Here is a 21821-nt window from a genome sequence, read left to right as displayed (position 1 = left end):
GCCAGGAGTTCGAGACCAGCCTGGCCAACATGGTGAAACCTTGTTTCTACTAAAAAAATAAAAATTAGCCAGGTGTGGTGGCGGGCACTTGTAATCCCAGCTACTCGGGAGGCTGAGGCAGGTGAATTGCTTGAACCTGGGAAGCAGAAGTTGCAGTGAGCCAAGATCACACCACTGCACTCCAGCCTGGACAACAGAGTGAGACTCGGTCTCAAAAAAAAAAAAAAAAAAAAAAAAAAACTTGTTGTTTCTGGTGGTTTAATGATTTTCTGTATGTATCTTTCCAGAGCCCATTACTATTTATAACTATAAAGTCAAGGTAATTATATACATTGCATCTTCTCCATCAATTGAATATACTTTCCTCTTTACAAATAATTTGTTAGCTCTTTTTTTTCTTTCTTTCTTTTTTTTTTTTTTTTTTTTTTTTGAGACAGAGTCTCATGCTGTCATCCAGGCTAGAGTGCAGTGGTGTAATCTTGGCTCACTGCAACCTCAGCCTCCTGGGTTCAAGCTATTCTCCTGCCTCAGCCTCCCAAGTAGCTGGGTTTACAGGTGCCCGTCACTACGCCTGGCTAATTTTTGTATTTTTAGTACAGACAGGGTTTCACCATGTTGGCCAGGCTGGTCTCGAACTGCTGACCCCAAGTGCCCACCCGCCTAGGCCTCCCAAAGTGCTGGGATCACAGGCATAAGCCACAGCACCCAGCCTAATTTGTTAACTCTTGCAAGACCTCAACTATTCAGGAGAAATTATCTCTGTTTGCTAGAAATATAGTTATCTAATGGCTGGCTGGCTGGCAGTGATCAATTAATAAATTATACCCATGTTGGCCTATCTGTTTACCAGCCTATTTAATTGATGTCTGGGCTTGTTAGCTTTGAGGAAATTTTGTATTGTGATATAGAACTGGAACATATCCAGTATAGACCACAAATACAATCCAGATTGCATAAATCAAAAAGTGTAGCTTCCTTTAATTGCTTTTCTCTTTTGTTAGGACTCCTGTGCTATCAATTGGGGCATTATAAAATTATGATTCCACAGTCTACTTGAGGAAAATTCCTATGTCCACATATCATCCTTTAAGTAGAGAGTGTATTTTAAAAAATTAACATTTTTAAAATGATTCTTACTATTCCAAGTATTCTGTATTTTCTGAGATAATAAGAAGTCATAGGCTGGGCATGGTGGCTCACGCCTGTAATCCCAATACTTTGGGAGGCCGAGGTGGGTGGATTACTTGAGGCCAAGAGTTTAAGACCAGCCTGGCCAACATGGTGAAACTCTGTCTCTACAAAAAAAATAGAAAAATTAGCCAGGCGAGGTGGTGCATGACTGTAGTCCCAGCTACTCAGGAGGCTGAGGCAGGAGCATCGCTTGAACCTGGGAGGTGGAGGTTGCAGTGAGCTGAGATCGCGCCACTGGGAGACAGAGCAAAACTGTGTCAAAAAAATGAAAACATAAAAATGAGAAAAGAGGTCATTTCTGCCAATGAAAAAGTGGTGTTGACAATGTTTTTGCTTAATTGGATTAAAATTTAATCTTTTTCCTGGAAAAATACCTACAGGCCAAAAAACTTTATAAGCAGAAAAATAGACACAGACACAGAAACACACACACATATCAGAAATAGCAGACTGCCTTATAAAATATTCCAAGAAAGAACAAAACAAATGAGATTTTTAACAGCAAAGTATGCCGGTGACACAGCAAAAGCAGCTTTGCTAGTGCTATTATTGGAGGAAGTGCATGTGCAACCAGAACTGATGGTCTCAGCTGAACAATGAAGTCTATAAATCCCACTGTTTTCTCTGTTAATTGCTTCTTTCTTGGGAAAGTTTTGGGCCTTCTATTTTATATTCAAATGCTGGAGGAGTGCTCACCACTCTGAATTGCCAGGGTAACTGGGCTTCCCACATCCTTTCCCTCTCTAGTGGTGTCAGGTACTAGAAACACATCATCTAGATCTTTGTTTAAACACAAAAGCTCCTTAAAAATCGATTTTCTAAATTATGGAAATACTTTTGTTTCAGTGGTCAACAGATCAATTGTGAGTCAACATCAAATGAGAAGTGGTTCCTATTCTCCACTTTCTATTCTGCAGTCAGCTGTAGTCATCATCATTTGCTACAGTTTTCATTGCAGATGCTTTCTCTTTTCAATAATAATGTGATCATTGTGATTCTCAATGATGTATAAAAAATTTGTAGAATTTTCTACAATGAATATGTTCCCTTAGTTGATAGAATTATATTCTTAACAGTACTGGGACTTCCAGAAATCACCCTAGATCCTGTCTCTAGGCAAGCACATGCCTAAACCATTTAGAACAATTCTTTTTCTTTTAGACAGGATCTCACTCTGTTGCCCAGGCTGGAGTGCAGTGGCGTGATGATGGCTCACTGCAGACTTGACCTCCCTAGGCTCAAGTGATCCTCTCACCTCAGCCTCCTGAGTAGCTGTGACTACAGGCGTGCATCGCCATGTCTAGCTAATTTTTTGTAGAGATGGGCACATATCACCCTTTAAGCAGACAATGTATTTCAAAAAAAATTTTAAAAATGATTCTTACTATTTCAAGTATTCTGTATTTTTTGAGCAAATAAGAAGTCATAGGCTGGGCATGGTGGCTCATGCCTGTAATGCCAGCACTTTGGGAGGCTGAGGCGGGTGGATTGCTTGAGACCAGGAGTTGAGACCACCCTGGCCAATGTGGCGAAACATCATCTCTATTAAAAGTACAAAAATTAGCCAGGCATGGTGGCTAATGTTCACCATGTTACCCAGGCTGGTCTCAAACTCCTGGGCTCAAGCCATCTGCAGGCCTTGGCCTCCCAAAGTGCTAGGATTACAGGTGTAAGCCACCTCGCCCAGCCCATTCTATTCTAAAAGATTGGAAGTTTTCATTGTTTTTCCTTGATAACCTGTTTAGCATATCTCATTGTGTGAATAATGGAGTAGTTATGAATTCTTTTTTTTTTTTTGAGACGGAGTCTCACTCTGTTGCCCAGGCTGGAGTGCAGTGGCATGATCTCAGCTCACTGCAACCTCCGCCTCCTGGGTTGAAGTGATACTCCTGCCTCAGCCTCCCAAGTACCTGGGATTATAGGCATGCACCACCACACCCGGCTAATTTTTGTATTTTTAGTAGAGATGGGGTTTCACCATGTGGCCAGGCTGGTCTCAAACTCCTGACCTCAGGTGATTTGCCCGCCTCGGCCTCCCAAAGTGCTGGGATTACAGGTGTGAGACGCCACGTCCAATCAAAGCAATTTCTTTTGAGGTATGATGGAGCATGTGACGACTTCAGGAATGGCTGGATTTTTTGGGGGGGCGGGGGACTGAGTCTTGCTTTGTTGCCCAGGCTGGAGTGTGGTAGCACCATCTCAGCTCACTGCAACCTCCACCTCCTGGGTTCAAGTGACTCTCCTGCCTCAGCCTCCTGAGTAGCTGGGACTACAGGCGTGCACTACCATGCCCATCTAATTTTTGTATTTTTAGTAGAGAGGGGTTTTGCCATGTTGGCAGGCTGATCTCAAACTCCTGACATCAAGTGATTAGCCGCCTCCACCTCCCAAAGTGCTAGGAGTACAGGCATGAGCCACCACGCCCGGCCCATAATCATCTTTTCTATAAGCATGTAAAAGTGTCTGTTTTAGTTTCCTAGGACTGCTGTAACAAACTACCATAAATCCGATGGCTTTATGCAATCAAAATTTTGTTTTCTCCCCATTCTGGAGGCTAGAAGTCTGAAATCAAGGCCTAGGCTCCCTTCAAAGGCCCTAGGGAAGAATTCTTTCTTGCCTCTTCTAGCTTCTAGTGTCCCAGGTATTCCTTGGCTTCTAGCGCCATAACTCCAAGTCTCTGCCTCCATCTTCACAAGGTTTCCTCCATCTGTCTCTCTTCTATGTGTCTCTCATAAGGACAATTTTAATTGGATTTAGGGCCCACCAGAATAATTCACGATGAACTCCTCTCTAGTCCCTTAATTATTATACCTACAAAAGCCTACTTTTCCAAATTAAATCCCATTCACAGGTTCCGGAACATGGACATACCTCTTTGGGGGCCGTCATTCTACCCACTACAGTGCCCCAAATTCCTGAATTCCAGACTCAGCATTGCAATGAATACAGCAGTAGCTCTTATTCATCAAATACATTATTTTCATTTGCTCAAGCAGATTTCAACCAAGCTACTTATCAAGAAGTCAGTTACATGCTGAGACAACTGGATAGGCACATGCAAAAAAAATGAAATTGAACCTTTACCTCACACATATACTAAAGTTACACGAAAATGAATCAAAGACCTAAATATAAGCTAAAACTGTACACCTCTTAGAAGAAAATATAGATGTAAATTTCCGTGACTTGGATTTGGTAATGGTTTCTTAGATATAACACATAAAGCACAAGTGACCAGAGAAAAAGGAGATAAATTGGACTTCAAAATTAAAAACTTTTGTACTTCAAAACACACCATCAAGAAAGTGAAAAGACAACACACAGAATGAGAGGGAGAACTTGGCAAACCACATATCTAATAAAAGTCTAATATCCAGAATATATGAAGAACTCTTAAAACTCAACACTGAAGGCCGGGGGTGGTGACTCATGCCTGTAATCCCAGAACTTCAAGAGGCTGAGGCAGGAGGATCACTTGAGCTCCAAGAATTCAACACCAGCCTGGGCGACATGGTGAGACCCTGTCTCCATTTAAAAAAAAAGAAAAGAAAACTCAATACTGAAAAGACAATCCAATTTAAAAATGGGTAAAGGATTTAAACAGACATTTCTTCAAGGAATATAATAGATGCTCAATAAGCAAAGGAAAAGATGCTCAACATCATTAATCATTAGGGAAATGCAAAACCACAATGAGATGCCACTTCACATCCACCAGTATGGCTGTGTGAACACCGGTATCTGAGACAGGACTCAGTTAATTTAGAAAGTTTATTTTGCCAAGGTTGAGGATACACACTGGTGACACAACCTCAGGAGGTCCTGACAACATGTGTCCAAGGTGGTCAGAGCACAGTTTGGTTTTATACATTTTAGGGAGACATGAGACATCAACCAACATATGTAAGAAGAACATTGGTTCAGAAAGGCGGGATAACCCTGAAGCGTGGAGAGGGATTCCAGGTCATAGGTAGATAAGAGACAAATGTTTGCATTCTTTTGAGTTATCTGATTAGCCTCTCCAAAGGAGGCATTTATCTGATTAGCCTCTCCAAAGGAGGCAATCAGATATGCATTTATCTCAGTGAACAGAGGGGTGAGTTTGAATAGAATGGGAGGCAGGTTTGCCCTAAACAGTCACCAGCTTGACTTTTCACTTTAGCTTAGTGATTTTGGGGCCCCAAGATTTAGTTTCCTTTCACATTTCCGCCTTCTCTTTTAAAAAAATCTTTTGGAGAAAGCATTTTAGAAGAAAATGAGTCTCTGGTTTCAGGCTTCATCTGATTCCTAGACAGGTAGGTCCAGAGATATTAGGAAAGCTCATTTTTAGCAGATTGTGAAGTTTCATGTCCTATGAAGAGAAAGCAACAGGAGGAAGGAAGGAAAACAACAAGAAACAAAAGAAGAATCCTGGAAAATCAATATAGGCCACATTACTCTGAAGTTCATACATCAGTAGGCAGGTATGAAAGTGGCTCATGTACGTAAGCAGGTTGCTGTTATTTTCTTCTGAAGTTTAAATTGTCTAGCTTCAGTTCGCAGGGCTTTAAGAAAGCATAGCTTAGTTTTTGGTGACTCCAAAAGGGAAAATGGGGGAAAAAAGAATGAAAAAAATTGAAAACATTATTTTGAAGACTTGTAGCCAAAAAAAAAAAAAAAAAATCAGTCCAAACTGTAGAAAATAATAAAAATTGAAAAACATTAGGCAAGACTAGAATCTAACAACAGGTGAACTATAGTTTTTGAAACATAGATTTTCTCTCTCCAGTTCCCATTTTTAGTAAAGACAAATCATAGTGGGACTGATTTGCTTTATTATACTTGGCCTGATTATTTGTATACAGTGCAACAAGAATAATTTATTTTTTGAGATGGAATTTCACTCTTGTTGCCCAGGCTAGAGTGCAATGGTGCAAACTTGGCTCACCGCAACTTCTGCCTCCCAGGTTCAAGCAATTCTCCTGCCTCACTCTCCTGAGCAGCTGGGATTACAGGCATGCACCACCACACCTGGCTAATTTTGTATTTTTAGTAGAGACGGCATTTCTCCATGTTGGTCAGGCTGGTCTCAAACTCCCGACCTCAAGTGATCCACCCACCTTGGTCTCCCAAAGTGCTAGGATTACAGGCGTGAGCCACCATGCCCAGCCATAATTTTTTTTACATAGTATTTTAAATTGGCTTCCATGGAACATTGTTTCACTGGTCAGGAACCCGGTACATGGACTGTGTAGACAAAGGTATGAGGCCACTTTTCCCAAGGGGTTTTTTATTGGCTTTCTTAGTCTTTTGATTCCTTAACGGAAAGTACACCATTTCAGTCAAAGCCTTGATAAAATAACCAGTTTCTCCAATTGTGTCCTACTACAAATGAACACAGATTCTTATTGCACTTATGCAAATAACCATATTGCCAAAAGTTAAGAATACTCACAAATAGTTTCCAAATTCTGGAGAAATCAGGTAGAAAGAAACAAATATGCTCCAAATTTTGTTCATAGGAGTATACTTACTTGTTAAAAGTTGACAATAGCTCAAAAGAAATGTTTCCTTGACTCTGAAAAAACAAAACAAAGGATCAGAAACATTTTAATCAAAATATCAAAAAGACTATTTCAGTCCTCTATCAGTTCAGTCCATGCAGTTAATTCCTGGTCTACTTCATTTTCATGAATATTTCAGCTCTCCATGAGTCCTGAAAGTTTTCCCTCAATTCTGATGTCACAGTCTCCAAAGTTATCAGAAACCTGCATTCAAGAGAACCTTTTAGGCTGGGCGCAGTGGCTCATGCCTGTAATCCCAGCACTTTGGGGAGGCCAAGGTGGGTGGATCGCCTGAGGTCAGGAGTTTGCGAACAGCCCGGCCAACATGGTGAAACCCTGTCTCTACTAAAAATATAAAAATTAGCCAGGCGTGGTGGTGAGCACATGTAATCCCAGCTACTCAGGAGGCTGAGGCAGGAGAATTGTTTGAACCCAGGAGGTGGAGGTTGCAGTGAGCCAAGATCATGCGATTGCGTTCCAGCCTGTCTCAAAAAAAAAAAAAAAAGCACCTGTTAGCACCTGTTAGAGTTTTTTGATTATAAAACCACCTTATAAAGAGGACCAAACCAAGAAAACAATTGTCTGTGGATGACAAAAGTTTTAGGGCAGCCATAGTAAAAAACACAACTGACAAGGAAATTTTTTGCCCCGTGGCAAACAATAATTTAACATAATGATTACAATTATTACTGATAATGTATACTAAGTCGTATCAGAATTATAGGAGTTTCCCATAATTTTGGAACACATACCAATAACATATTTATACAAATACAGCCCAAAGAAAACCAAACACCATTTCATATTTGACAGTGCTTCCTGTATAATTTTTACACCAAATAAGACAAATTATGTCATTTTTGGACTTTAGGGAACCTAATATCTTAAAGGATTAATTAGGTCAGAAAAAGACATAACACACACACACATATGTGTGTGTGTGTGTGTGTGTATATATATATATATATATATTTTTTTTTTTGAGACAAAGCTGTCTCAAAGGCTGTCACCCAGGCTGGAGTGCAGTGGTGCGATCGTGGCTCACTGCCACCTCTGGCTCCCGGGTTCAAGCAATTCTCCTGCCTCAGCCTCCCAAGTAGCTGGGACTACAGGCCTGTGCCACACACCCAGTTAATTTTTGTATTTTTAGTAAAGATGGGGTTTCACTATGTTGGCCAGGCTGGTCCCAAACTCTTGACCTCAGGTGATTCACTGCCTTGACCTCCCAAAGTGCTGGGATTACAGGCACGAGCCGTCGCACCTGGCCAATACATAATTTATAATTTGATTCTGGGTTGTCAAATATCAAAGGTTTAAAACACTTGGTATCACAATCATTGTAAAAAGACTCATTCATTTGACCAAAGTGATAACTCGGGGATTAAAAAAAAGTGAAAACCTTCATTCGTTGAGAGGAGACTTAATTTTTATAAACAATCTATAAAATTTTAATCTTGACCATAAGATATAACTTCCATAAACCTTTTATAAACATTGTAACCTTTATTAAGGAGTCACTTAATGCTTCAAGAAAACCTTGTTGCTCTGACACAGGGGCCCATATGCTGGTCTTGCATCAGTGTGCCTTTCACATTATTGATTAACTTATAGAGAAACTGAACTTATTTTATTCCTGAAAATTGGCCCTTACAGTGTCACACACCCACCTCTTCCACAATAGTCCCTGGGCCTTGAGGAGTTGAATAGCTTTAAATTCTGACCCTGTGTCACAGGAAATGCAGTTTATTTTGATTGGCATCTTCTAGCAGGCCTGAAGATGACGCTTTAATTGCTGTCAGTGTTTAAGATTTCGCACGACTTGGTGTCCTTTTTAGACCTACGAGTCAAAGCCTTGTGACTCACTGTCACAAGGACTTTAAAAGCACATATGAGGGCTGGGTGTGGTGGCCCACACCTGTAATCCCAGCACTTTTGGAGGCCGAGGCAGGCGGATCACCTGAGGTCAGGAGTTCAAGACCAGCCTGGTCAACATGGTGAAGCCCCATCTCTACTAAAAATACAAAAATTAGCTGGGCATGGTGGCGTGCGCCTGTAGTCCCAGCTATTCAGTAGGCTGAGGCAAGAGAATCACTTGAACCCAGGAGGCGGATGTTGCAGTGAGCTGAGATTACGCCATTGCACTCCACCTTGGGCTACATGAACAAAATTCTGTCTCAAAAAAAAAAAAAAAACAAAGAAAGAAAGAAAGAAAACATTGTCAGCATCAGGCCACAATAAACACAACTCAAGGAAATAAACTTATATGAGCAGGAAATGAGTTGAAGGAGAGCGTTACTATTTTGCGCCCTTTAAAAGGGTTAAAAGGGGACAGAAAATGAAAATCGTGAGATCCAGTAAAGGTGAACGTTGAGTTAAAAAAAATTAAAATCTCTTGGCCAGGCATGGTGGCTCACGCCTGTAATCCCAGCACTTTGGGAGACCAAAGCGGGCAGATCATGAGTTCAGGAGATCGAGACCATCCTGGCTAACACAGTGAAACCACGTCTCTACTAAAAATACAAAAAATTAGCTGGCCATGGTGACGGGTGCCTGTAGTCCCAGCTACTCGGGAGGCTGAGGCAGGAGAATGGCGTGAACCCAGCAGGCAGAGCTTGCAGTGAGCCAAGATCGTGCCACTGCACTCCAGCCTCAGCGACAGTGCGAGACTCTGTCTCAAAAAAATAAATAAAAATAAAAATAAAAAATAAATTAAAATCTCTCATAATTTATTAAGAGTAAATCAATCCCTTAAGAAAATTTCCTCGTTGTAACCAATTATATAGTGTATAAGATTTTTTATACATCAAGCCCAGTCTCTAAAAAGACCATTATAATTTCACTTTAATTATAGACAACTCGATCATATAAAAGTTTTTTTTTTTTTTAATAAATCTTCTTATTGTGACTTACATAGACCGTTCATGACATGCTTTGACTTTCTGGTTTGTCCTGAACATCCTTCCTTCTTAAACAGTCATTTTATTCTAGGACTAAATTTGCCACACAAGATTCTTTCTCATATGAAATTATTTTTCTTTATGCTTTCTTACCAAAAAAACCCAAAAAAACCGCTTTATTTTTATAACTTTCTTTTCTTTTTTTCCTTTTTTTTCAAGATGGAGTCTCACTCTTTCATCCAGGCTGGAGTGTGGTGGCGCAATCTCAACACACTACAACCTCCACCTCCTGGGTTCAAGTGATTCTCGTGCCTCAGCCTCCGAAGTATTTGGGATTACAGTTGTCCACCACCACACCTGGCTAATTTTCATACTTTTAGTAGATACGGGGTTTCACCATGTTGGCCAGGCTGGTCTCAAACTCTTGACCTCAGGTGATTGTCTGCCTCGGCCTCCCAAAGTTCTGGTATTACAGGTGTGAGCCACCATGCCTGGCCTATTTTTATAACTTTATTTACATCTCTCTTATTTCATGATTCTTTTTAGCTTGGCTCTTTTTCTTTTTTTTGAGATGGAGTCTTGCTCTTGTTGCCCAGGCTGGAGTGAAATGGCATGATCTTGGCTCACCACAACCTCCGCCTCCCGGGTTCAAGCAATTCTCCTGCCCCAGCCTCCTGAGTAGTTGGGATTAAAGGCATGCACCATCACGCCCAGCTAATTTTGCATTTTTAATAGAGACAGAGTTTCTCCATGTTAGTCAGACTGGTCTTGAACTCCCGACCTCAGGTGATCTGCCCACCTCAGCCTCCCAAAGTGCTTGGATCACAGGCGTGAGCCACCGTGCCCAACCCCTTTTTACCTTGCTTTATATATAACCTTTAAATAAGCTTTGAATTAGACAAAACTTTTTCACCTTTTTTAAAAGGACACACATTTTTTCAGAAAGAATGCTTTTCTACAATATAATTTTATTGGAAAATACCCAAATAATAAAATACCTATTACTTATTATTATTATTTTGAGACAGAGTCTCCCTCTGTCGCCCAGGCTGGAGTGCAGTGGTGCAATCTCAGCTCGCTGCAACCGCTGCCTCCCAGGTTCAAGCAATTCTCCTGTCTCAGCCTCCCAAGTAGCTGGGACTACAGGCACCTACCATCACACCCAGCTAATTTTTTTTTATTATTATTTTTAGTAGAGATGAGGTTTCCTATGTTGGCCAAGCTGGTCTTGAACCCCTGACCGCCCACCTTGGCCTCCCAAAGTGCTGGGATTACAGGCATAAGCCACCACGCCCAGCCATATTATTTAATTTAATATAACTTTAGATTCTAAGTTATGACAAGTTTATCTACAACTATCCTGCTGTATTTACCTAACTATTTTATTTTAATTATTTACCTAGATTACTTATGAAAACTGTGATAGCCATCATTTAAAGTTATGGAACCACCACTGCAAAATTATAACTGAGACAGCGAAAAAGATCTGACCTAACTGACTTCATCTTGCTTCTAACCTCCAAGCTGTCCTTGTTCATTCCTGGGCATGGGCCAAACTAACTTTGGGAGGAACTTAGTTTATAGTTTAGCTTTGAAACAACGACATTAACAGTCCTTTCCCAAACAGATTTTAGAGCTCTTTTTCCTTAATGTAAATATGCACAAAGACCATATTACTTCTATTTTACATAAACTCTGGCAAGTAGAGGTGCCATGAAACCTATGGATTACTCGAAAGGGGGCCATTCTCCTTGTTTTCTCCTCGTTCTTAGATGATTTGTTTCCTACTTATTTTCCTAAAGGAGGAACTGAGCTTTAGCCTAAGGTTTTTGAGTGGTAGATTGATATGTACTGCTTGTGGGCAGGACTCCACAGTGTGTCACCACTGAGTCGTTTCCACTCTCTTATGTATCTCAGTTTCTCTCTCCAGAGTTCTATGACCTCTGAGAGAGTTCAAAACGCTGGGTGATCAGCCCTCATATGCATTTCCTGGACAAGCTTTCTTTTTTTTTTTTTTTTTTTTGAGGCAGAGTCTCACTCCGTCACCCGCGCTGGAGTGCAGTGGCATGATCTCAGCTCACTGCAACCTCCACCTCCCAGATTCAAGTGATTCTCCTGCCTCAGCCTCCTGAGTAGCTGGGATTACAGGTACCTGCCACCACACCCAGCTAACTTTTGTATTTTTAGTAGAGACAGGGTTTCACCATGTTGGCCAGGTTGGTCTCAAACTCCTGATCTCAGGTGATCCGCCCTCCTTGGCCTCCCAAAGAGCTGGGATTACAGGTGTGAGCCACCACACCCGGCTGCCTTTTTCAAAATTAATTTTTGTTGGGGATTTCCCTGTAGGGCTACTGCACATCATCTGGGGGGTCAATCACCCAGACACTCCCATGAGCCCCCTGGTCACCCAGGGGCACCATTTGTCTGGCAGGAGCAAAATGCCCTTCTCTTTCGAACTGAGAAAACTCAGTTTCTCATTTACCTATGAAAACAACGGTTCAGTTCCTCATGCAAATGTTCACAGACAAGCCAAATCGAAATTAGTTTTGGGATAGAGAAGATCCTTTAGAATGCATCTCCAAACTAGAATTAGGATCCTTAAACAACGAATTCCTAGGAGGAAAAAAAAAAAAAAAACAGCCGGGCACAGTGGCTCACGCCTGTAATCCCAGCACTTTGGGAGGCTGAGGTGGGAGGATCACCTGAGGTCAGGAGTTCAAGACCAGCCTGACCAACATGGAGAAACCCTGTCTCTACTAAAAATACAAAATTAGCCGGGCATGGTGGCACATGTCTGTAATCTCAGCTTCTCAGGAGACTGAGGCAGGAAAATTGCTTGAATCCAGGAGGCGGGGGTTGCAGCAAGCTGAGATCACGCCATTGTATTCCAGCCTGGGCAACAAGAGTGAAACTCTGTCTCAAACAACAACAACAACAACAACAACAACAACAGCCAAGACCACTTCCTGTAAACTGTGCTCAGCCACCCTTACCTTTCTAGCTCTCATCTGCCATTTCACATGCCAGGGTCAAATCCTATCACAGTACAAGGTCATGTCTGGTTACCTACAAAGCCAAAGAGGTCAGCTCATGTAATACAGGAAAACAGAGCTTTAGACCTAAGAAGAATCTGCCCAGGACTCTTGAAACACCACAAGGAAAACAGAACACCCCAAAAGGGATGAGTGGTGACTTTGTTCTGAATTCTTTAAAGGGGTTCAAGTTATTAGAAGCCTTCTCTAGATTTTCTGATACTACAGGTGGCAAAAAGGGAAGAAGATATAGGGCAGAAGAAAAGTAAATGAAAGAACATTTGATTTTTTAAGGAGGAAGCAAACACAGAAACCAAACACATGGGTTATTTTTTTTTTCCTCTTTTGTAGCTGCAAGGAATTTTAGCCAAATTAGAGAGGCTTTGGAATTCCCTCTTGGATTTGGCGAAGTCAGGTGGACTTGGTCCCTGAGTGCTCTAATGGTAAGGAGAAATTAAGACCAGCTGGTTGTTAAACTTTAGCCAAGACAATTCAGCTACTTACCTAGGGATGAGTTTCAGGCTGAAGACTGCTCTCTACCATCCTTGAAGCAGGAAAAACTTGAACTCGTCTTCCCTGCTGGGAGTGAGCTCAAACTCCATAAAGGAGCCTGCCTTTCATCATCAGCAAGAAATCTTGCATTCCTGTTGGAAGCAAGTAAAACCAAAAAATAAAATAAAATAAAATAAAGGGGTGGGGAGAGTTGTACAGCAAAATAAACTTTAGATAACCAAATTTTGGGAGATCAGGGGTCCTCTGGAGGGTGTGCTCCCACATCTCAGCAATTTGTCCTATTGGTTTAAGCCATAAGGTTAGGTCATGCTGGTACCAAGCACCGATAGGAACTTCGTCAAAGGTCAGGTGCACCTCCACTCAGAATCCCTTCGTGGCTACCAAAATGTGAACCCGGAATATGTTAGACCGGCTTCAGTTAATGTAGATAGTTTATTTTGCCAAGGTTGAGGGCACACACCCATGACACAGCCTCAGGAGGTCCTGATGACATGTGCCCAAGGTGGTCAGAGCACAGTTTAGTTTTATCATTTTAGGGAGACATGAGACATCAATCAGCATACATGAGATGAACATTGGTTCAGCCTGGAAAAGGGGACAACTCAGAGCAAAGGTGGGGCAACTCGAAGCAGGGAGGGGGCTTCTAGGTCATAGGTAGATAAGAGAAAAACGGTTGCATTCTTTTGAGTTTCTGATTGGCCTCTCCAAAGGAGGCAAGCAGATATGCATTTATCTCAGTGAGCAGGTGATTTTTAACAGAATGGGAGGCAGGTTTTCCCTAAGCAGTTCCCAGCTTGACTTTACCTTTCATTTAGTGATTTTGAGGCCTCAAGATTTATTTTCCTTTCATAGCTATGATAAAAAAAATACAGACAATAACAAGCATTAGGGAGGATGTAGAAAAATTACAACCTCTGTACATTGCTGATTTTTTTTAATTAACAGAGAAAATTTTATGTATTGTGTAGAACACGATGTTTTGAAGTATATATACATTGTGGAATAGTTAAATCTAGCTAATTAACAAATGTGTTACCTCACATAATTATCACTTTTGTGGTGAGAACACTTATCATCCTCTCCATTTACCTTTTTTCTTTTTTCAGACAAGGTCGTGCTCTGTTGCCCACGCTGTAGTGCACTGGTATGATCATAGCTCACTGCAGCCTCAACCTCCCTGGGCTGAAGCAATCCTTCCACCTCAGCCTCCTGAGTAGCAGGGACTACAGGTGTGCACCATGACATCTGACCACTCTATTTGCATTTTTTTAGTACACTATATTGTCATTAACTGTAGTCACCATGCTGTATAATAGGTCTCTAAATGGTAAGAAATTAAACATAATTATTATATGATCCAGCAATTTCACTCCTAGGTATGAAAAAATTGAACTGTTCACACACAAACTTGTACATGAACATTTATAGCAGCATTATTTATAATAGCCAAAAAGTGGAAACAACACAAGTGTCCATCAACTGATGAGTGTATTAACAAAATGTGTTATATCCAAACAGTGGAATATTACTCAGCCATAAAAAGGAATGACACATTGATACATGCTACTAATGCAGGATTTTTCTTGGCCCCTTTGCCAGGTTTGAAGCAGCAGACATCCCATCTGCTTGGCCCACTGAGCCATGTCTGGCTTGCACTCCAGCCCATGGCTCCTGCTGCTGCTGCTGTGACTACATGCTCAGCCCCTGGCAGGAGGGGATGTGTGAATGAGTGAGTATGGGATCTGACCAGCCATTCCAAACTTCAGCACAGGAGTGGGCTCCATGCAGGGCGTGCAGCTGGATGAGGTGTGTCCTGCCACATCCCAAGGGGATGCAGTGGTGCCCAGGCAAGGGTGCCCACAACCCTGAAGCCCCAGAAGGGGTGTTACAATGTGCTAATTAGCTCATTTAGTCCCACCTTCTGCAGCCTGATGGACAGCAGTGTGTTAACAGCTTGGACAGGCCCTTGCCCAGCTCTGGCCCTTGGCTCCGGGGCTGGCTTGGTCCTGCCATTTCTTCCTGTGGTATTGGGAGGCTGCCCTCTGCTGGTGGAGGGAAGAGGGCTACAGTGTTTACAGCCTTCTGAGTACCTGCACTTGGTGGGTCCCGAATTCTTGTCCCACATCCAAGAAGAATGAGGTCATGCTGACAGTTGAAGGGTGATGAGGGCGGAGAATTTTATTGAGCGACAAAACAGCTCTCAGCAGAGAGGGGACAGGAAGGTTGGGTCATCTCCCCAGCATGGCTGAATCTGGGGGTTTTTATAGGCACAGGATGGGGAAGGGGAGGGCCATAGGTAGTATTGGAAAAGGTAACATTTGATTGGTTTAAAAGCATTATTCAGAAAGAACCAATCAGGAAATGGTGGGCAAACAGGAACAGAAATTCTCACTCAGGGTCGCAGGTTTCATCTAGAACCAGCAGTCCAATCTTTCAGCCTTCAGACTATGTTGGGCTTGAAGGTGGGGTTTCACCAAGGACCCGCCCCTAACTGCCTAGGCATTTGTCTGCCTCCTGCTGCTACCACTACAGTGTAGATGAACCTTGAAAACAGAAGAAGCCAAACAGAAAAGCCTTCTTATTATGATTCTATTTACATGAAATGTCTATTTATAGGAAATGCCTGTGAATAGGCAAATCCATACAGACAGGAAGTAGATTTGTGGTTGCTAGGGGTTGGAAAAGGCGGGCATGGGAGGTGATTGCTAATGGATATGGGGAGTCAGACATAAATAGTTAAGATGAAGTCATACTGGAGTAGAGTGGGCTCTTAATCGAATCTGACTCGAGTTCTTATAAAAAGAGGAGCCCCCAATGTGAAGATACAGAAACACAACACAAAGAGAAGATAGCCATGTGAAGAAGAAGCAGAGATTGCAGTTATGTTGCCATAAGCAGAGGAATGTGTGGGGCTAGCAGAAGCTAGAAGAAGCAAGGAAACATCCTCCCTTAGAGGTTTGGGGAGGAGCATGGTCTTGCCAACACCTTGCTTTTGGACTTTTAGCTTTCAGCACTGTGAGGGAATACATTTCTGTTGCCTAAAGCAAGTTAGTTTGTGGTACTTAGTTATGGCAGCTGTGGGAAACTCATTGAGATTTATATCTCAATTTTTTTTTTTTTTAGAGACAGTCTTGCTCTGTCATCTAGGCTGGAGTGCAGTGGTGCTATCTCGGCTCACTGCAACCTCTGCCTCCCGGGTTCAAGTGATTCTCCTGCCTCAGCCAACTGAGTAGCTCGGATTACAAGCATGTGCCACTATGCCCAGCTAATTTTTGTAGAGACGGGATCTCACCATGTTGGCAGGCTGGTCTCGAACTCCCTACCTTAAGTGATCCACCTACCTTGGCCTTCCGAAGTGCTGGGATTGCAGGCATGAGCCACCATGCCTGGCTTATGTCTAAAGTTCTGAAAAAGGAACCAGTTGAAAAGAAGTTAGGAGAGCAGGCTATACTTGGCACATAGTTGTCACTCAAAACATGTGAACATGGTACACTTTGATGGAAGGAAAGGTACTGGAAACAGTGGCTTGCTTAGGTAGATCAATTTTTAGCAATCTTTATTGCTAAAAAATCAGTCCTATCAGCAGACTGACATCCTATCTTTTTAGTCGTCTTACTTAGTAATGCTATTCCAAATCCCAAAACACAAGAGATTTTGTGTTACTTTTTGTCTCTGCCTATTGACCATGGTATGGCGGTGCATTCCACTGTGCGATCTTAGGAAAGCCACCTTCTTATCTGGGGTTTAAATTTCCTCACCTACAAAATGTTCTTCCTACTTCATATTTGAATAATGAGGATTAAATGAAATAGTGTATTTGAAAACACTTGGAATTCCAACTACAGAGACTTACTCTTCCAATACTACAGATTGTGGTTATCTATCTAAATTAAGCTTTACACAGAAGTCTTAATTAAGATGACCTTAAGTCCCTGTTTACCAAACATTCCTGATTGTAAGAACCATCTGGAGATACTTATTATAAATTCCAGACCCTTAGGGCTCACTCCAGAACTACTCAATCGGAATCTTCAGAGAAGAGGCATGAAACTCTTATTTTTAACAAGGGCCCCATGTGACTCTTATGATCTCAAAAATAGAGAGCTCTTCCCTGTCAATAGCTGTTCAAATGTAGTGTGGGAGAAACATCTGAAAAGCTTGTCAAAAAAAAGAAGTGGCAGGAAATTAAAAACAAGTGCCTGGAAGAAAAAATTAAATGCCAGAAAGTAACAAAGTGTTAAAACAAACAATGGGGTTGTGCCAAGCGGACACCAGGGCCACCAGAAGGGGCTCCCAAAAGGCCAAAACTGGAAAATGTGAGTATTGAATTATAACTCAAAGTGTAAAATAAATGTCTATAAGTCTCTCCTGATATAAATGAATAAATGATGGAAATGGACCAATGTCCCATGCAGAATTCCAGATAATTTATGTAAATATTCTACCCTCCAGGAGGTTAAACTGAACTCCCCACCCCTTACGTGTGGGCTGCACGTGGTGATTTCCCGCCAAAGAATACATATGGAAAGGGGAGAGGAAAAAGAATACTGTGGGGAAATGACAGAACTACCTTAGTGTACACTTGTTACGTGATAAGAACGGCACTTTGTGGTCTTTTTCCCAAAAACCCATAACCCCAATCTAATCATGAGAAGAACATCAGACAAACCCAAGTTGAAGGGCATTCTATAAAAAATACCTGACCAGGCTGGGTGCAGTGGCTCACACCTGTAATCCCAGCACTTTGGGTGGCCGAGGCGGGCGCATCACCTGAGGTCGGGAGTTCAAGACCAGCCTGACCAACATGGAGAAACCCTGTCTCTACTAAAAAAAAAAAAAAAATACAAAATTAGCCAGGCATGGTGGCACATGCCTGTAATCCCAGCTACTCGGGAGGCTGAGGCAGGAGAATAGCCTGAACCTGGGAGGCAGAGGTTGGGGTGAGCCATTGCGTCACTGCACTCCAGCCTGGGCAACAAGAGCAAAACTCCGTCTCAAAACAAAAACAAAAACAAAAACAAAAAACCTGACCAGTACTTTTCAAAACTGTTTAGGTCATAAAAAAACAAGGAAAGTCTGGGACCAGACACGGTGGCTCATGCCTGTAATTCCAACACTTCGGGAGGCCAAGACAGGAGGGTCACTTGAGGCCAGGAGTTCAAGACTAGCCTGGACAATATAACAAGATCTCACCTCTACAATCAAAAGATTCTCCTGGGCTGGTCTGGGTGGCTCATGCCTGTAATCCCAGCACTTTGGGAGGCTGAGGCAGGCGGATCACTTGAAGTCAGAGTTCAAGACCAGCCTGGCCAACATGGTGAAACCCGGTCTCTACTAAAAATACAAAGTTAGCCAGGCATGGTGGCAGGCAGCTGTAGTCCCAGCTACTCCAGAGGCTGAGGCAGGAGAATCTCTTGAACCTGGGAGGCAGAGGTTGCAGTGAGCTGAGATCGTGCCACTGCACTCCAGCCTGGGAGACAGAGTAAGACTCCTTCTCAAAAAGAAAAAGAAGAAAAAAAAAAGATTCTCCTGGCATAGTGGCACACGCCTGTAGTCCCAGCTACTCCAGAGGCTGAGGTGAAAGGATTGCTTGAGTCCAGGAGTTCAAGGTTACAGTGAGCCATGATTACATCACTGCGCTTCAGCCTGGGCAACAGAAGGAGACCCTATTTCAAAAAACAACAGCAAAAGACTTATGACAAAAACAAGGAAACTCTAAAAAACTGTCATAACCAAGAGAAGCCTAAGAAGGCATGATGACTAAATGTAGCATGGTATCCTAGATGGGATCCTGGAATAGAAAAAGGAGATTAGGTAAGAACTAAGAAAATGTGAATAAAATATGAACTTTAGTTAACAAGAAAGTATCAATATCGGTTCAGTAGTTGTGACAAATGTACCATACTAGTAGTGTAAGATGTTAATAACGGGAAACTGGGTGTGTGTTATATGGAAACTCTGTACTATCTTCACAATTTTTCTGTAAAACTATTCTAAATGTTAATCTTTATTAAAAAAAAAAGAAATTCTGAATCACGACACTAAGTTAAGGTCCAATAATTTGCATTTTCTTTTTCTAGAGACGGAGGCTTGCTATGTTGCCCACACTGGAGTGCAGTGGCTATTCAGAGGTGTGATCTGTGATTGCACACTAGAGCCTCGAACTCCTGAGCTCAAGCAATCTTCCTGCCTAGCTTCCTGAGTAGCTGGGACTACAGGCACACAGCACCAGACCCAGCCAATAATTTACATTTCTAATCAGCACTTGTTTCTCAACTCCCTTCTTCTGATGGGTGGCCACAAGCCCATTCCAAAGTCAGCTCCCTATCTGGCCTTCAGTCTAAAGTAGAACAACTGTGAGGACGTCTGGCCACAAAGTTCGCTGATTAACACTGTAACAGGTATTTGCAAAGTAGGTCATCTCAGCCTCTGTTCACCTGCGTTTTTAGGGATTAGTCAGAGGAACAGGTAACCCTGTTTCAGATCACCAGCAGGAAAAGGCGTGGTAAAATAGAAAAGCAGATAGCTGGTTTCTATTTGGGGAGTAACACCCATCTTAATGGGTGTCAAAACAGCTTAGTCACTTCTATTTTGTTTATGCTGCTCCCTCTCCAAGTACCACTTCCTTGGGCTCCATCCCAGATAAAAGAAATCAAGTGCCAAAGCACTACCTCACAAAATGAGTTGCTGAAGACTTCCATGATAAATAGGTTGTTCCTGAGCCCCTGTTTCCAATAGACATTTCTCCAATCTTTTTTATTTTTTATTTTTTCTTGAGACGGAGTATCGCTCTGTTGCCAGGCTGGAGTGCAGTGGCACGATCTCGGCTCACTGCAAGCTCCGCTTCCCGGGTTCACGCCATTCTCCTGCCTCAGCCTCCCAAGTAGCTGGGACTACAGGCGCCCACCACCACGCCCGGCTAATTTTTATACTTTTAGTAGAGACGAGGTTTCAGCATGTTGGCTAGGCTGGTCTCAATCTCTTCACCTCGTGATCCACCCGCCTCGGCCTCCCAAAGTGCTGGGATTAGAGATGTGAGCCACGGCGCCTGGCCCATTTCTCCAGTCTTGATCCTCAGCAAGTCACATCCCTAACGCTTTGTCTGTTCTCTTATACATATAACATTGGTGCCTCTTGTAGGTGAGAAGACTGTGGCATTGAAGAGGATACAGCACTGTTTAGTTAAGTGATCATAAAGATCTATGCATCACAGACTAATGATCCCTGGTAATTTGTGCAAGTTTATAAAAAACTCAGGATCGGCCGGGCGCGGTGGCTCACGCCTGTAATCCCAGCACTTTGGGAGGCCGAGGCGGGCGGATCACGAGGTCATGAGATTGAGACCATCCTGGCTAACACGGTGAAACCCCGTCTCTACTAAAAATACAAAAAAAAAAAAAAAAAAAAAAAAATTAGCCGGGCGTAGGGGCAGGCGCCTGTAGTCCCAGCTACTGGGGAGGCTGAGGCAGGAGAATGGCGTGAATCCGGGAAGCGGAGCTTGCAGTGAGCCGAGATCCGGCCGCTGCATTCCAGCCTGGGCGACAGAGCGAGACTCTGTCTCAAAAAAACAAAACAAAACACTCAGGATCCAGGAGAGAAAACCGGCAGGGAAAACAGGGTAGATCTCAGATCTGGAAGGACAAAGAATACTGCCGGGAGTTAGGTTCTTTTGAAGACCTTGAAAAACATACAACCACAAATGTCAGGTGATATTATTTTTCATCACGTGGTCATTGCCACATGGGACGTGTGTGTATCTCCATGGTTACCTTCCCTTGCCAGAACTATAATGCTTTTTTTTCTACCATACTCTTTCTCTAAGGACAGGAAAAGACTTCCTACTCTTTGGTGTTTACACCTATACCATAATTCTTTGTGTTCTCAGCTACTGTGTTGCTCGGTCAACCTACACACAAGGGTCTCTTCATCTTTGCACAGTCCTTCTGTTTGCTTAACCACTTGTATTATTACTCACAAAGCTTCCCTCCCCTTCATTCTCACTGTTCTGTTCAGAATCTAGAAGTAGACAACTGATTTCACCACTGATTCACAATGAGCTTGAGTGACATCCATTGCTAATTAGGAATAATCATATCTGTGAAAAGCGTATCCTTTGAACTCAAAAAACAACTACAACAGAAATTTCAGCACCTATTGTGTGCAATGCACTGTGGCAATACAAGAAAGTTCCAGCTTCGAAAGAGCACTAAACTTTAGCGCCATTAGATCTGGATTCTAATCCTAGATCTGCCACTGACAGATTTTGTTAGCTTGGGCAAGTCGGCCTCCTTGGCCTCAGTTTCTTCTCTGAAGAGTAGTTGGGCACATTGCAACCACCTGCTTCAGCCGGCACAAGATCCACAGTTTTACCAGTGAAAGTTCTGTGCCATGTGAAACTTCTCAGTACCAGGTAAGCCACATGGTCAGACCCCCCACTGGACAGGCTATCTGAGATCCTTTCTGGCTCTGATTCTTTTGGGTCTATGCTTCAGGTTCTACTCAAGGCATGCTGTGTATGCTCTTGGAGAGTGTGGACTGAGTCACAGGGAGGGAGTGGAGTGGCTGTATGCAAAGAAGCTGGAGGCATCCTGCCTCCTGACCTGTGACTCACATGGGATGCTGCAGGACCTCATTCCTAACATCTC

Source organism: Pongo pygmaeus, chromosome 15 (genome assembly GCF_028885625.2).
Source record: "Pongo pygmaeus isolate AG05252 chromosome 15, NHGRI_mPonPyg2-v2.0_pri, whole genome shotgun sequence".
NCBI classification, from domain to species: Eukaryota; Metazoa; Chordata; class Mammalia; order Primates; family Hominidae; genus Pongo; species Pongo pygmaeus.
Note: the sequence above shows the minus strand (reverse complement) of the source record.